This window comes from Trachypithecus francoisi, unplaced genomic scaffold, assembly GCF_009764315.1.
Source record: "Trachypithecus francoisi isolate TF-2019V2 unplaced genomic scaffold, Tfra_2.0 Lachesis_group20, whole genome shotgun sequence".
Lineage (NCBI taxonomy): Eukaryota > Metazoa > Chordata > Mammalia > Primates > Cercopithecidae > Trachypithecus > Trachypithecus francoisi.
The window spans coordinates 53,147,050-53,160,643 of record NW_022681466.1 but is presented as its reverse complement, the minus strand read 5'-3'; positions in this window follow the sequence as shown (position 1 = coordinate 53,160,643).

The following is a 13,594-nucleotide window of genomic DNA, read 5'->3' as shown; positions in this document are numbered from 1 at the left end:
ACCTTCATCTCTCAGGCTCAAGTGATCCTCCCACGTCAGCTTCCTGGGTAGCTGGGATTACAGGCATGCGCCACCACGCCCAGCTAATTTTTATATTTTCTGTAGACACGGAGTTTCTCCATATTGGCCAGGTTGATCTCGAACTCTTGACTTCAAGTGATCTGTCCACCTTGGCCTTCCAAAGTGCAGGGATTACAGGCATGAGCCACCGCTCCCAGCCTATGAAGCAGAACTTCTGACCCACTAGATGCACAGTTTTTGTCCAGCTTTGAGATTACAAAAGCTTCATTCCTCGAGGAGCTATCTTTAAAAGGAGAAAATACTTGAAGTGTCCACCCACAGGGAAATTGTTAATTAGGCTGAAAGCTCCTTCAATACACAGGCTTTTCCCTATGCAGAAAGCATAGGACAGGCAGTGGGCCAGAGCAGGTCCTCAGTAGATATTTGAGAACCTGTGAGGCGAGGGAAAAGGCAGTGCAGCAGTTAGAAACACAGTTCCTAGAGCCAGCCTGCTGGGTTCAAATCCCAGTTCTGCAGTAACTTGCTATGCAACCTAGGGAAAATTATGTACCCCTCTGTGCCTCAGTTTCCTCTTCTGTAAAATAAGGATGATGATTAAAGTAGAACCAAATTTACAGGATTATAATAATTAAAGAAGGTAAAATAGGTGAGGTATACATGACTGAGTATTAGCTATGACTATTTTCATTGAATAAATTAAAATGTTCTGAGAGATGATGTGGCAATTATAAATGATAATAATTAATACTATGTGGCAAAGCAGAATGAATATTAATGATGTCATAGCCTTCACCCTGCTCCTCCTGCCTCTTGCCTTGCACTCTCTGGTACATTATTTCCCAGCTGTCCTATAGCTGACAAGCAAAAGTAACCCTGTCCCTGCACTGCTATACTTTGATTGCGTCAGTTTCCCTAAAATACTGGAAACTGCTTCACACCCCGATACCCCTACTGCCCCCCTCACCCAGCTTAGCAAACTCGTAGTCATCTGTCCAGACTTAAATTACACCTAGCGCCTTCCTTCCTTGACACACCTGAGCATTGCTGCTCATTGTTTCTGAATCATAACAGTTGATTAAGAGACAAACATGTGACTGGCCCCGCCTGCCCTCCAGGTCTGGGGCTAGACAGTCATGCACACGAACACTGTCAATGCCAAAGAGCTGGCTAAGACCCCTTTCTGGCCCCTTGATCTCTTCCCTCTGTCCCTTCCATCTCTCTGCATTGCTTTTCCAACTTAAGTCTTTGCAAACCACTCTCATAATTTGAGCCACACCTGCCAATCATCTCTATTATTCACTACTTAATATTTTCAAAAATCGAGTCTCTCTCTCTCTCTTTTTTTTTTTTTTTGAGATGGAGTCTTGCTCTGCTCAGGCTGGAGTGTAGTGGCACGATCTTGGCTCACTGTAACCTTCACCTCCCAGGTTCAAGCGATTCTCCTGCCTCAGGCTCCCAAGTACCTAGAACTACAGGCACGTGCCACCATGCCCAGCTAATTTTTGTATATTTAGTAGAGACGAGATTTCACCGTGTTGGCCAGGCTGGTTTCGAACTCCCGACCTCAGGTGATCTACCCACCTCAGTCTCCCAAAGTGCTGGGATTACAGGTATGAGCCACCGCACCTGGCCTCAACTCTCTCTTTAAAAACATAAATATATTTCTTTTAGCAGGCCTAGGAGGAGACTGGAGGGCCAGCTGGATCATGGAAGAGTGGGGAGAAGAACCAGAGCAGGAGGTATGGGCTTGGGAAAGCCTGGAGGGATTGGACAGGGTCCAGACAGGGGAGGGCCCAGGGCAGTCAAGAGTTTAAAGGCCCAGCCTGGGTCAGATCTGCATTTTAGGAAGATTCCCTGTGGCTACCAGGGGCAGGCTGGACAAAGGTCTGTGAAGACAACATCAGCAAGAGTGGATGCCAGGAGTTTATATCCAACATTGGGAAAATGAATTCCAAATGTGGAGTTGCATGGATTTTTCTCTGGGAGTGAATTCCAAATGTGGAGTGCATACATTTTCCCTGGTATCCATGAGCTCTTAACTCTGAGAGAGTTAAGAATAAAGTTTTTCCCGAGGCCGAGCGTGGTGGCTCACGCCTGTAATCCCAGCACTTTGGGAGGCTGAGGCGGGTGGATCACCAGGTCAGGAGTTCAAGACCAGTCTGGCCAAGATGGTGAAACCCTTTCTCTACTAAAAACACAAAAAATTATCCTGGCACAGTGGCAGACGCCTGTAATCCCAGCTACTTGGGAGGCTGAGGCAGGAGAATCGCTTGAATTCAGAGGGCAGAGGTTGCAGTGAGCCAAGATCACGCCACTGCACTCCAGCCTGGGCGACAGGGTAAGACTCTATCTCAAAAAAAAAAAAAAAAAAAAAAAAAAGAATAAGGTTTCTCCCAACCAGTAGCTGATGTTGAAGCTGCCTGGAGACAGACAGGGCCAACTCTTTGGCAGCCAGTTCCCCAGTGTAGGGTGTGGGATCCTGCGATGACATTCCCCACCTGGCTGGCCCTGTGTGCTCAGATGCAGTCCTGATGGCTGAGTCCCTGAGGGACTGCCAGGCTCTGCAGCTGCCTCTTCTCTTCAGGCCTTGTTCAGCCCAAGAGCAGGTCCACAACTATCTACGGAATTAGCCTTGAATGGCAGGAATTGCAGAAGTGAGCCCTAAAGTGTGCCTTGAACTGGGAAGGGGCAGCCAAGTAGGGAGGCAGATGGGCGGAGCAGCAGGCACCGCCCCATGTGGAGTTTCCCAGCTTCCTCCTTGGTTTCTGGTGCTTTCTGCTGTAGTCTCGTCGGCTACAGGGGCTGCTGGAGCATTGGTTTCAGTAATAGGATTGAAAGAAAACAGCACCTTAGTTTATCAGTCTGGGCTCTGCTACTAACGCCCATCTTGTCTTGGTCAAGTTGATTGACTTTAGGAACATGAAGGGGTTTGAATCACATTGGTGGTTTTCAGCAGGGGACATACCTCTGTGTGGCCTGGGTTGTGGTTTGGACTTAAAATCTCCAGGCAATGGGCCTGGTAGAAATGTTTTCAGAAATTCCACCAGTAACTGTGAACTATGAAATTCCACCAGTCTTCGTTCATCTCTGAAGTCCTTGTAACCCCGCATTTTCTGGTGAGGTCCATTGGGCACATTCTTTCACTTCGGGGGTGGTGTGGGTATAGAACCCCAGCATTGTACCAAGAACTTGCAGCATACTAAAGAAAGACAGCACTTATATTGTCCAGGCCAGCCCTATTCCAGGTTCAGTACTATTAAGTCTCTAATCCTCATAACAACTCCATGAGGATGCAACTTCTATTATCCCCATTTTACAGTGAAGGAAAGAGACGCAGAAAGGTTCAGTTACTTGCTAGTGAGTAGAGAGCTGGGATGCTTACCCTAGTAGTGTGCTGTCAGTCATCTCTCTCTGTTGTCTCCTGTGCAAGCAAGGAAGGCTGTGATTAGTGATCCTGCATGTGGCCCATTATGGCAATTATGAGGTTGTCGTTAACTCAGCTGTTTAGGAGTTTGCAGGTCTATTATTATCTGTGCCCTAGACTGGAGTTCCTAGAAGGCAGAAACTGTCTTGATAGCTCCAGCGCCCAGTAGTCTGGCATATGGCAAGGGTTCAATTGCTGCTGAGTGAATACATAAATGCATGCATGAATTAATGAATGAATGAGTGAGTGAGTGCATGGATGACCAGTGCTGGGACAGAGAGAGGCATGGGATGCTGAGGAATCCAGGGCAGTCATTGTCAGGGCAGAGGCTCAGAATCAGGCCCCAGAGGGTGGTTTGTGCCGTGATCTGTCCATACCCAAGGGGCCCCTAAACAATATCGTCTGTGTCTTTGTACACAGCCCGCCCTGTGGAGTTGGCCCAAGTACTGGTTGTAGCAAAAACCTCCGCCCAGCCGGGCTGCAGCCTTCCCCGCCCTGGCAGGCTCTCCAGTGGAAGGAGGCTCCTCCCCTGGGCTCCAGGGCTTGTGTCTTGGGGACAGGAAGTCAAGCTGGATTTTCACCCACTTCTCTGCCTCCCTCCCATCTCTCCCCGATCTTCTGACCATTCATAGGAAGTCCATGGTGGGGTGTGGCTGTTTTTAAGGACTTTGGCATTGTTTCAGGAAAGAAAAAAAAAAGCTAAACAAACAACGGCTCAAAACACTAAAACAATTCGATGATTTGCTTCAAATTTTTTTGGGGGATGGCATATTCATAAATAGCCAGGCTGGTGGTGGTGTGGAGATGTGATCTTTTGGGCATATTAATAACATCCCCCTCCCTCACCAAGACAAGGCCCTATGTTAAGTGCTTATGGGGCTTGATCTTATTTAATCCATACGTCCCTGGGCCATAACTGTGATTATGAGGAGCAATTTCAGAGAGGTTAAGGGGCTTACCCGAGGGCACACAGCTGCAAAGTGGTTACAGCAAAGATCTTAAGCCATGTATTTCTTTTTTTTCTTCTTTTGTGAAAGGGTCTTAGTCTGTTGTCTAGGCTTGAGGGCAGTGATGCAAACATGGCTCACTGCAACCTGGACCTCCCGGGCTCAAGTGATCTTCCTACCTTACCCTCCCATGTAGCTGGGACCACAGACACAGGCCACCATACCCAGCCTGTATGGTTTTTTGTAGGAACAGGGTCTCTGTTGCCCAGGCTGGCCTGTAACTCCTGGACTCAAGCAATCCTCCCCACAATTCCTCCCAAAGTGCTGAAATTACAGACGTGAGCCACTGCACCTGGCCCCAAGTATTTCTTGATTCTGGAGTCAGATAGCCTGGGCTTGAATCCTGACTCTGCTGTTTACTATCAGGTGACTTCTGGCGAGTTAGTTAACCCCTCTGTGCCTCAGTTTCCTCATTTATAAAATGAAGATAACTGTTTCATAGGGTTGTTGTGAGGATTCAGTTATACACATTATGCACTTAGAACAGTGCCTGAATCATGGTGAAAGTTCATAAATGTTAACTATATTTCTATTTTAATACAAATGAAAATTAACACTTTAATACAAATAGAAATTAACACTTCACTTACTATCTGTTTCTGGTGTCTTTTACTGCTGACATTATACAGCATTCCACTGACCTTTGACTTTTTTTTTTTTTTTTTTTTTTGAGACGGAGTCTTGCTCTGTCACCCAGGCTGGAGTGCAGTGGCCGGATCTCAGCTCACTGCATGCTCTGCCTCCCGGGTTTACGCCCTTCTCCTGCCTCAGCCTCCCAAGTAGCTGGGACTACAGGCGCCCGCCACCTCGCCCGGCTAGTTTTTTGTATTTTTTAGTAGAGACGGGGTTTCACCGTGTTAGCCAGGATAGTCTCGATCTCCTGACCTCTTGATCCGCCCGTCTCGGCCTCCCAAAGTGCTGGGATTACAGGCTTGAGCCACCGCGCCTGGCCTGACCTTTGACTTTTATATATACACATTCTTTTGACTTTGTGTTTATCAAATCCTCAATGACACTTAGAATCTGTACCATTATCGGCAGGGCGCGGTGGCTCAAGCCTGTAATCCCAGCACTTTCGGAGGCCGAGACGGGCGGATCACGAGGTCAGGAGATCGAGACCATCCTGGCGAACACGGTGAAACCCCGTCTCTACTAAAAAAATACAAAAAACTAGCCAGGCGAGGTGGTGGGCGCCTGTAGTCCCAGCTACTCGGGAGGCTGAGGCAGGAGAATGGCGTGAACCCGGGAGGCGGAGCTTGCAGTGAGCTGAGATCCGGCCACTGCACTCCAGCCTGGGCGACAGAGCCAGACTCCGTCTCAAAAAAAAAAAAAAAAAAAAAAAAAGAATCTGTACCATTATCTGTAATATACCATTACAGTGTGTACCACTTACAAAAACAATTTAAGACATCTTTGATTATAAAATATGTCCTAATTTCAGAGTGCAGAGATAAAAGTATTAATTTTTTTATCAGTGAAATATGGTAAGAATGGTCTGACCCTTTATTACTGAGCTGGGTCCTTCCTGGGTATGAATTCTCCCTGCTCCCTAGATGGCATCTGTATTAGTTGATCTAGATAACAGTTCCACCCAATGCAGTCAGGCCCCCGGACTCTTAACCCAGGGCCAGCCCCAATGGCTGGTATTACTGGCAGGTCAACTCCAGGCAAGTGGGACTACCCTTGTCTGATACAGCTGGTAGAAGGGGCTCATATCAGGCCAGATGTGCTGGCTCATGCCTATAATCCCAGCACTTTGGGAGGCCGATGGGGGTGGATTGCTTGAGCCCAGGAGTTTGAGACCAGCCTGGGCAACATGGTGAAAACCCAATTCTACAAAAAATACAAAAACTAGCCAGGTGTGGTGCCATGCACCTGAAGTCTCAGCTACTCAGGAGGCTGAGGTGGGAGGATTGATCAAATCCAGGTTGAGGTTGCAATGAGCCATGATTGTGTCACTGCTCTCCAGCCTGGGAGACAGAGCAAGTCTCTGTCTCAAAAAACAAAAATGAAAAAAAAAAAAAAGCATCTCACGTCAGCTTGTAACCTGACCTCTTGTTGATCTTTAAAGCTAGAGGCTGAACCTGTGACCATGACCAGACAAATAAATAAAGCCAGGGGCTGCAGGGTCAAGTGACTCCCTCACCTGCAGTGACTGCTTTGGGGCATCCAGCTCCAGCCTGTGTGAGTTGGATTTGTTCACACTGCAATGAAAATGGGAGATCAGTTCCCAAGGATAGTGGTGTGTAGGAAAATACTAACCATCCTTTAGTATCATTTGCACAGGTGGTGGGCGAAGGACACCTTGTGTGGGTTTCAATGGCCTAATTATATTTGGAGTCATTCCTTCTGCATTTGTTTTCTCTATGATTCGATGAAAGGTAGGGAGTGTTGGGAAAGGTTTAGCCTGACATCATGGCTGGCTCCAGGGAGTTGGCAGAGGCACAGGCAAGAACCAATTTAGTTTCATGTACCCCATAAACATATACACCTATGTACCCACAAAAATAAAATATTGAAATAAAGAATTCACAGAAAAAAAGAGAGCTAATTTTGGTATTTGATGTGGACTGAGTGCTCTTCCTAAATGACAGTGCCCATCTATGGCCATCATGAAAAGAAACAGGGCTCCTGAGACAGATTTATTTTGTTTTTGAGATGGGGGTCTCTCTTAGTTGCCAGGCTGGAGTGCAGTGGTGCAATAACAGCTCACTGTTGGCCAGGCGCGGTGGCTCAAGCCTGTAATCCCAGCACTTTGGGAGGCCGAGACGGGCGGATCATGAGGTCAGGAGATCGAGACCATCCTGACTAACACGGTGAAACCCCGTCTCTACTAAAAAAATACAAAAAAACTAGCCGGGCGAGGTGGTGGGCGCCTGTAGTCCCAGCTACTCGGGAGGCTGAGGCAGGAGAATGGCGTGAACCCGGGAGGCGGAGCTTGCAGTGAGCTGAGATCCGGCCACTGCACTCCAGCCTGGGCGACAGAGCGAGACTCCGTCTCAAAAAAAAAAAAAAAAAAACAGCTCACTGCAGCCTCTACCTCCCGGGCTTGAGTGATCCTCCCACCTCAGCCTCCAGAGTAAGGGAGGAGACCACCCCTCATATTGTCTTATGCCCAATTTCTGCCTCCAAAGAAAGAAGTAAAAACTAAAAGGCAGAAATGAAATCCACAAGCAGACAGCCCAGCCCCACACCGTGGGCCTGGTAGTTAAAGATCGACCCCTGACCTAGTCGATTATGTCATCTATAGATTACAGACATTGTATAGAAAAGCACTGTGAAAATCCCTGTCGTGTTCTGTTCCGATCTAATTACTGGTGCATGCAGCCCCCCAGTCACGTACCCCCTGCTTGCTCAATTGATCACGACCCTCTCAAGCAGACCCCCTTAGAGTTGTGAGCCCTTAAAAGGGACAGGAACTGCTCACTCAGGGAGCTCGGCTCTTGAGACAGGAGTCTTGCCGATGCTCATGGCTGAATAAACCGCTTCCTTCTTTAACTCAGTATCTGAGGGGTTTTGTCTGTGACTTGTCGTGCTACAAGAGTATCTGGGACCGCAGGCACACCACCATGTGCAGCTAATTTTTAAAAAATTATTATTTGTAGAGACGAGGTCTCACTATGTTGCCCAGGCTGGTCTTGAACTCCTGGGTGCGAGTGTCTCTCTCGCCTTGGCCTCCAAAAGTGCTGGGATTAAAGGTGTGAGCCACTGGGACCAGCCTGGAGACATTCATCTGAATTTACATGCTCCATGGTCTTCTCTTAGCTGTGTGACCTGAGGAGCTGGCCTCTCTGAACCTCCACAGCTATACTACAGGATAATTCTATAGGGTTGTCAAGAAGTATCAGGGATAGTGACGAGCACATGGTCAGTGCTCAACAAATGGTAGTAGCAGCTGTCGAGTGCCTGCCATGTACCTGACACTGTTGCATATACAAAATAGAAGGTAAATACTATTCATGGAGGAGAGGTATTATTATAGTACTTTTATATCAAAGCTCTGAAAGTTACAAGCTGTTAAGCAGCCAAGCCAGCAATCACCTGTCTTTCTTGGGACTGGAGCCTCAGCCAACACTTCTGCAAAGTCCTCTGGGCAGCAGCCCCTGTGGCGAGAAAGTGGGCCAAGCTGCTATATGAACAGCCTCCTGATCCGAGGCCAGATGGGGCCAAACCTAGAAAGCTGGGTCTTTGCCAGGTGTTGAGCAGCATGACCCAGAAACAGTCTGAGGGAGCTGCTTTCTCCACCCAGCACAAGCTGGATGAGCATGCACCAGAATGCCCATCCCAACTCCCCAGGCCAGGGCTACTACCATGACTGCTGACCAGGGGCTGGTCTCTCATCTGCCAATGGCATCAACAATCACTGTGACCCAGATATCAGCCAGGGATAGAGTCCAGTGGGAAAAGTTTGAAGGATTCCTTCAAGGTCTAAGGAATTTGCATTCTAAATGAGTAACCAACACCCAAGAACGAGTACCTAGCAACAGGGCATATTTGAAAGGAAGTGATGTGGAAATTAGGACTCTGATGGAACTTGAGAAATGGGCCAGATGACTTTCGGCTGGGCCAGCTTATCTGACCACCAAAAAGAGGCCATTTAGGTAACGCATCACAAACTCAAATATACAAGAATTGGGCCTGTTATGAAATTGGGTAAAACAAGTGAGACAAGCTCATGTCATCCAAGGGGATGACAGGGACAACCTTTGACTTGGGGGCTTCCCGGTCCTATTTCCCAGAAGCTGCCTGCAGACCCTTGCAACACAGCAAGCCCACAGTAATGTTTGCTGTTTCTCTTCTGAGCTCAACTGGTATCATCCAAGGGAGAACCTGAAGCCTGTGTAATTCCTGCCAAATCATGTTAGTGATCTTAGAAGTGGAAAGATGGTTGGAGAGTACATAGAAATCACTGTCAGTGTGCTCTAGCAGAGTTTATATCTAATTAAGAAGTTTTGGCCAGGTGTGGGGGCTAACACCTGTAATCCCAGCACTTTGGGAGGCCAAGGCGGGAGGATTGCTACAGTCTGGGAGATGGAGACCAGCCTAGGCAACAAGACCTTGTCTCTATAAAAAACAGAAAAATTAGCTGGGTGTGACAGTGTATGCCTGTAGTCCCAGCTACTCAGGAGGCTGAGACAGGAGGATCTGTTGAGCTCAGGAGATGGAGGCTGCAGTGAGCCGTGACTGTGCCACTACACCCCAACCTGGGTCACAGGGCGAGACCATCTTGAAGAAATAAAGAAGTTTTAAGGAGGCATTCCTGCTGTTCCTATGCCTTAGTCCATTTGGACTGCTAGAAGAAAGTACTAGTCTGCTAGATGGGTTATAAACAACAGAAATTAACTTCTCACAGTTCTGAAGGTTGTAAGTTTGAGATCAGGGTGCAGGTCCTCTTTTCGGTTAGACTGCTGTCTTCTCATTGTATCTTCACATAGTGGAGAGGGAATGAGAGCTTTCTAGGGTTCCTTTTACAAGGGCACGAATCCCATTATGAGGACTCCCAAAGGCCCCACTCCCTAATACCATTACATTGAAGATTAGGATTTCAACATATTACTGGTGGTGGTGGTGGTGTGTATACAACATTCAGTCCATAATATTAACTGTGCTTTTCCTCAGCAATTACTGTGAGATTAACATTGTGAATCATACAACTTACCGGGCTTCCCATTTTGTGTGAGTTTGTTTTTGACATAGAGTCTGGTTCTGTCACGCAGGCTGGAGTGCAGTGGTGCCATCTTGGATCAATGCAAACTCTGCCTCCCGGGTTCAAGCAATTATCCTGCCTCAGTCTCCTGACTAGCTGGGACTACAGGCATGAGCCACCATGCCCAGGTAACTTTTGGGGAGTATTTTTAGTAGTGACAGGGTTTCACCATGTTGGCCAGGCTGGTCTCCAGCTCCTGACCTCAAGTGGTCTGCCCACCCCGGTCTCCCAAAGTGCTGGGATTACAAGTGTGAGCCCCTGTGCCCGGCCATTTTGTGTGAGTTTGGTGACAAATGTTTAGCTCACTCGGTGCAAATGTATGTCTTTAAGATTTCCATTTAAGGCAGGGTGTGGTGGCTCACGCCTGTAATTCCAGCACTTCGGGAGGTTGAGGTGGGTGGATCACCTTAGGTCAGGAGTTCGAGACCAGCCTGGCCAACATAGCAGAACCCTGTCTCTACTTAAAAAAAAAACATATGGCTGGGCGTGGTGGCTCACGCCTGTAGTCTTAGCACTTTGGGAGGCCAACGCAGGTGGATCACAAGGTCAAGAGATCGAGACCATCCTGACCAACATGGTGAAACCCCATATCTGCTAAAAATACAAAAATTAGCTGGGTGTGGTGGCACCCATCTGTAGTCCCAGCTACTTGAGAGGCTGAGGCAGGAGAATCGCTTGAACCCAGGAGGCAGAGGTTTCAGTGAGCTGAGAATGTGTCACTGCACTCCAGCCTAGTGACAGGGCAAGACTCGCTTTCAAAAAATAAATAAATTACTCAGGCATGGTGGCATGGCCTGTAATCCCTGCTACTCGGGAGGCTGGGACAGGAGAATCTCTTGAACCAGGGAGGCAGAGGTTGCGGTGAGCTGAGCTTGTACTACTGCATTCCAGTCTGGGCAACAGAGTGACTGTGTATCAAAAAAAAAAAAAAGAAAGAAAGAAAAAGAAAAAAAAGTACATATAATTTGTTTAATATCAGCTTCATTCTTGGCTCTTTTTTTTTTTTTTTGAGATGGAGTTTCACTCTTGTTGCCCAAGCTGGAGTGCAAAGGTGCAATCTCGGCTCACTGCAACCTCCGCCTCCCAGGTTCAGGCGATTCTCCTGCCTCAGCCTCCTCAGTAGCTGGGATTACAAATGCGTGCCACCATGCCAGGCTAATCTTTTTTATTTTTAGTAGAAACGGGGTTTCACCATGTTAGCCAGGCTGGTCTCGAACTCCTGACCTCAGGTGATCCACCCGCCACGACCTCCCAAAGTGCTGGGACTGCAGGCGTGGGCCACCGCGCCTGGCCTCTTGGCTCTATTTTAATCATTATCTTTCTCAGGTAACTCTCTAATGTCCATCATCCTTAATCTATTTTTTTATAAGAACATTTCATTATTATTCAACAATTTGGAAGCATAAAACCACATAGTGGAGTAGCCATTTCACTTCTCTTACTTACTGATCTATACTCGAGCAAGCTTGTCCAATGGGCCACAGGACGGCTTTGAATGTGGCCCAACACAAATTCATAAGCTTTCTTAAAGACTTTTTTTGTAATTTTTTAAAGCTCATCAGCTATCGTTAGTGTATTTTATGTGTGGGCCAACACAATTCTTCTTCCAATGTAGCCCAAGGAAGCCAAAAGATTGGACACCCCTGTTCTAGATGATTTCTATAAGCTCACACCTTACTTTCAGAGAACAATTTTTTCAGAAAGAGCCATTGATGCTTCAGCCTTATTTAAAACCAAACAAAAACTCACTATAATGACAGTGACAGGCAACACAGTGTTATAGGTTTTCCTAACAAAACCTGTAATACTACTTTCAGACCAGAAGACCAACTTTTCTGTGGAACTATAGAGAAAATTCCTTATTTTTATCATTATCTCTAAAACAGAAACCGCGATAATGACAGTAGTCTCTAATAGAGAAAATAGTGAAGTTGATAAAAATTGAATTAAATCATTTTTCCTTCTCCAATTCCAGTCCTATTCAATCATTTTCTGATTCCTCAACTGTTAAGACAAGCCTAGACAGGCCAGGTACCATGGCTCACGCCTATAATCCCAGCACTTTGGGAGGCCAAGATGGGCAGATCACTTGAGGCCAGGAGTTCAAGACGAGCCTGGCCAACATGATGAAACCCTGTCTCTACAAAAATTGGCCCAGCTCATGCCTGTAATCCCAGCTACTCAGGTGGCTTATGCACGAGAACCACTTGAACCAGGGGAGGCAGAGGATGCAGTGAGCTGAGATTGTACCACTGCACTCCAGCTTGGGTGACAGAGCGAGATCCTATCTCAAAGTAAAAAATACAAGCATACAAAATGTCAAAAAACCACCACACAAAGCTACTCCACCCACCTGTAATAAAACAGGTCACTTTATACCTGGCTCAGACCAGATTTTTGCTGTTGGCTAAAGAATGCTTTATGGATCAAAGGGCAGGCTGAGATTGCCTACTAATGTTCATTTCTTCCAAGCGTCTTACCATAAACATCTGCCAAGGTTATGATGAGCATGTCACCAGGTCGCATTTTATTAGTTGCTGCCAACAGCTCTTACTTCTGACGGAAAAGAATTTAACAATAACAAAAAACCCTCAGTATACTCCAACTTATGCTTTTTCTATGCTTTTATCACCAAATGATAGTACATCCATATATAACTCTAGATACTTGTTTTCTAGTCTATACACTTGCTAGTTAAAAATGTATTATAAGCCACAGTCTGTTCAGAATTACTTGGGTAAAATGCTATGTCACCTACAAACCTTCATCTGATTAATATGGAGGTTGTAATCACTGTCTCAATGGTTTCTGGCTCATGAAACTTCTCATGCTATTTTCTTACTCCTGTGCTGGCTGGCTGACGGCCAAGTCCCCTGCCTCTGCCACTGCCTCAACCCATAAGCACGCTACAGTGCAGCCCAACCTTTTTTGGTCTTGCTGATCCAAGAGCAGCGCAAACCAGTTGAATCCAACTTTATCAGTCACAGCAGGCAGGAAATTTCAAGGATCGTTAAGATTTGCTAACCTAAGATCAAGTTCTAAGTTTTAAAGTGATCTCATTATTGCAGAAGGATAGCTTGGCTGTTGAGTGTGATTTTCCTATGTTCACATGTACCCTATGGGATTCTAAAACAGAAAACCAAATCTGAACATAAATGATCCCTTGCCAGTTCTCCAAATGTCAGGCTTGTGGCAAAACAGGAGAAAGAGGCAGTGTCATTTTCAAATCATGTAACTAGAATCTGATTCATAATCAACGTCTTCCCTATTTTCCTCTGGTCCTTCAGTCTATTATTACTGTTATTACCTTCTTTCCCACAGACAAATGGAAAATTCACACGTTTCTACTTGACATATATGCTGCAATCTTCCTTTCACACTGGCACGCACACTATGGTTTTCACGAGAAGACGTGGCAAACAGGTGAACATCTCA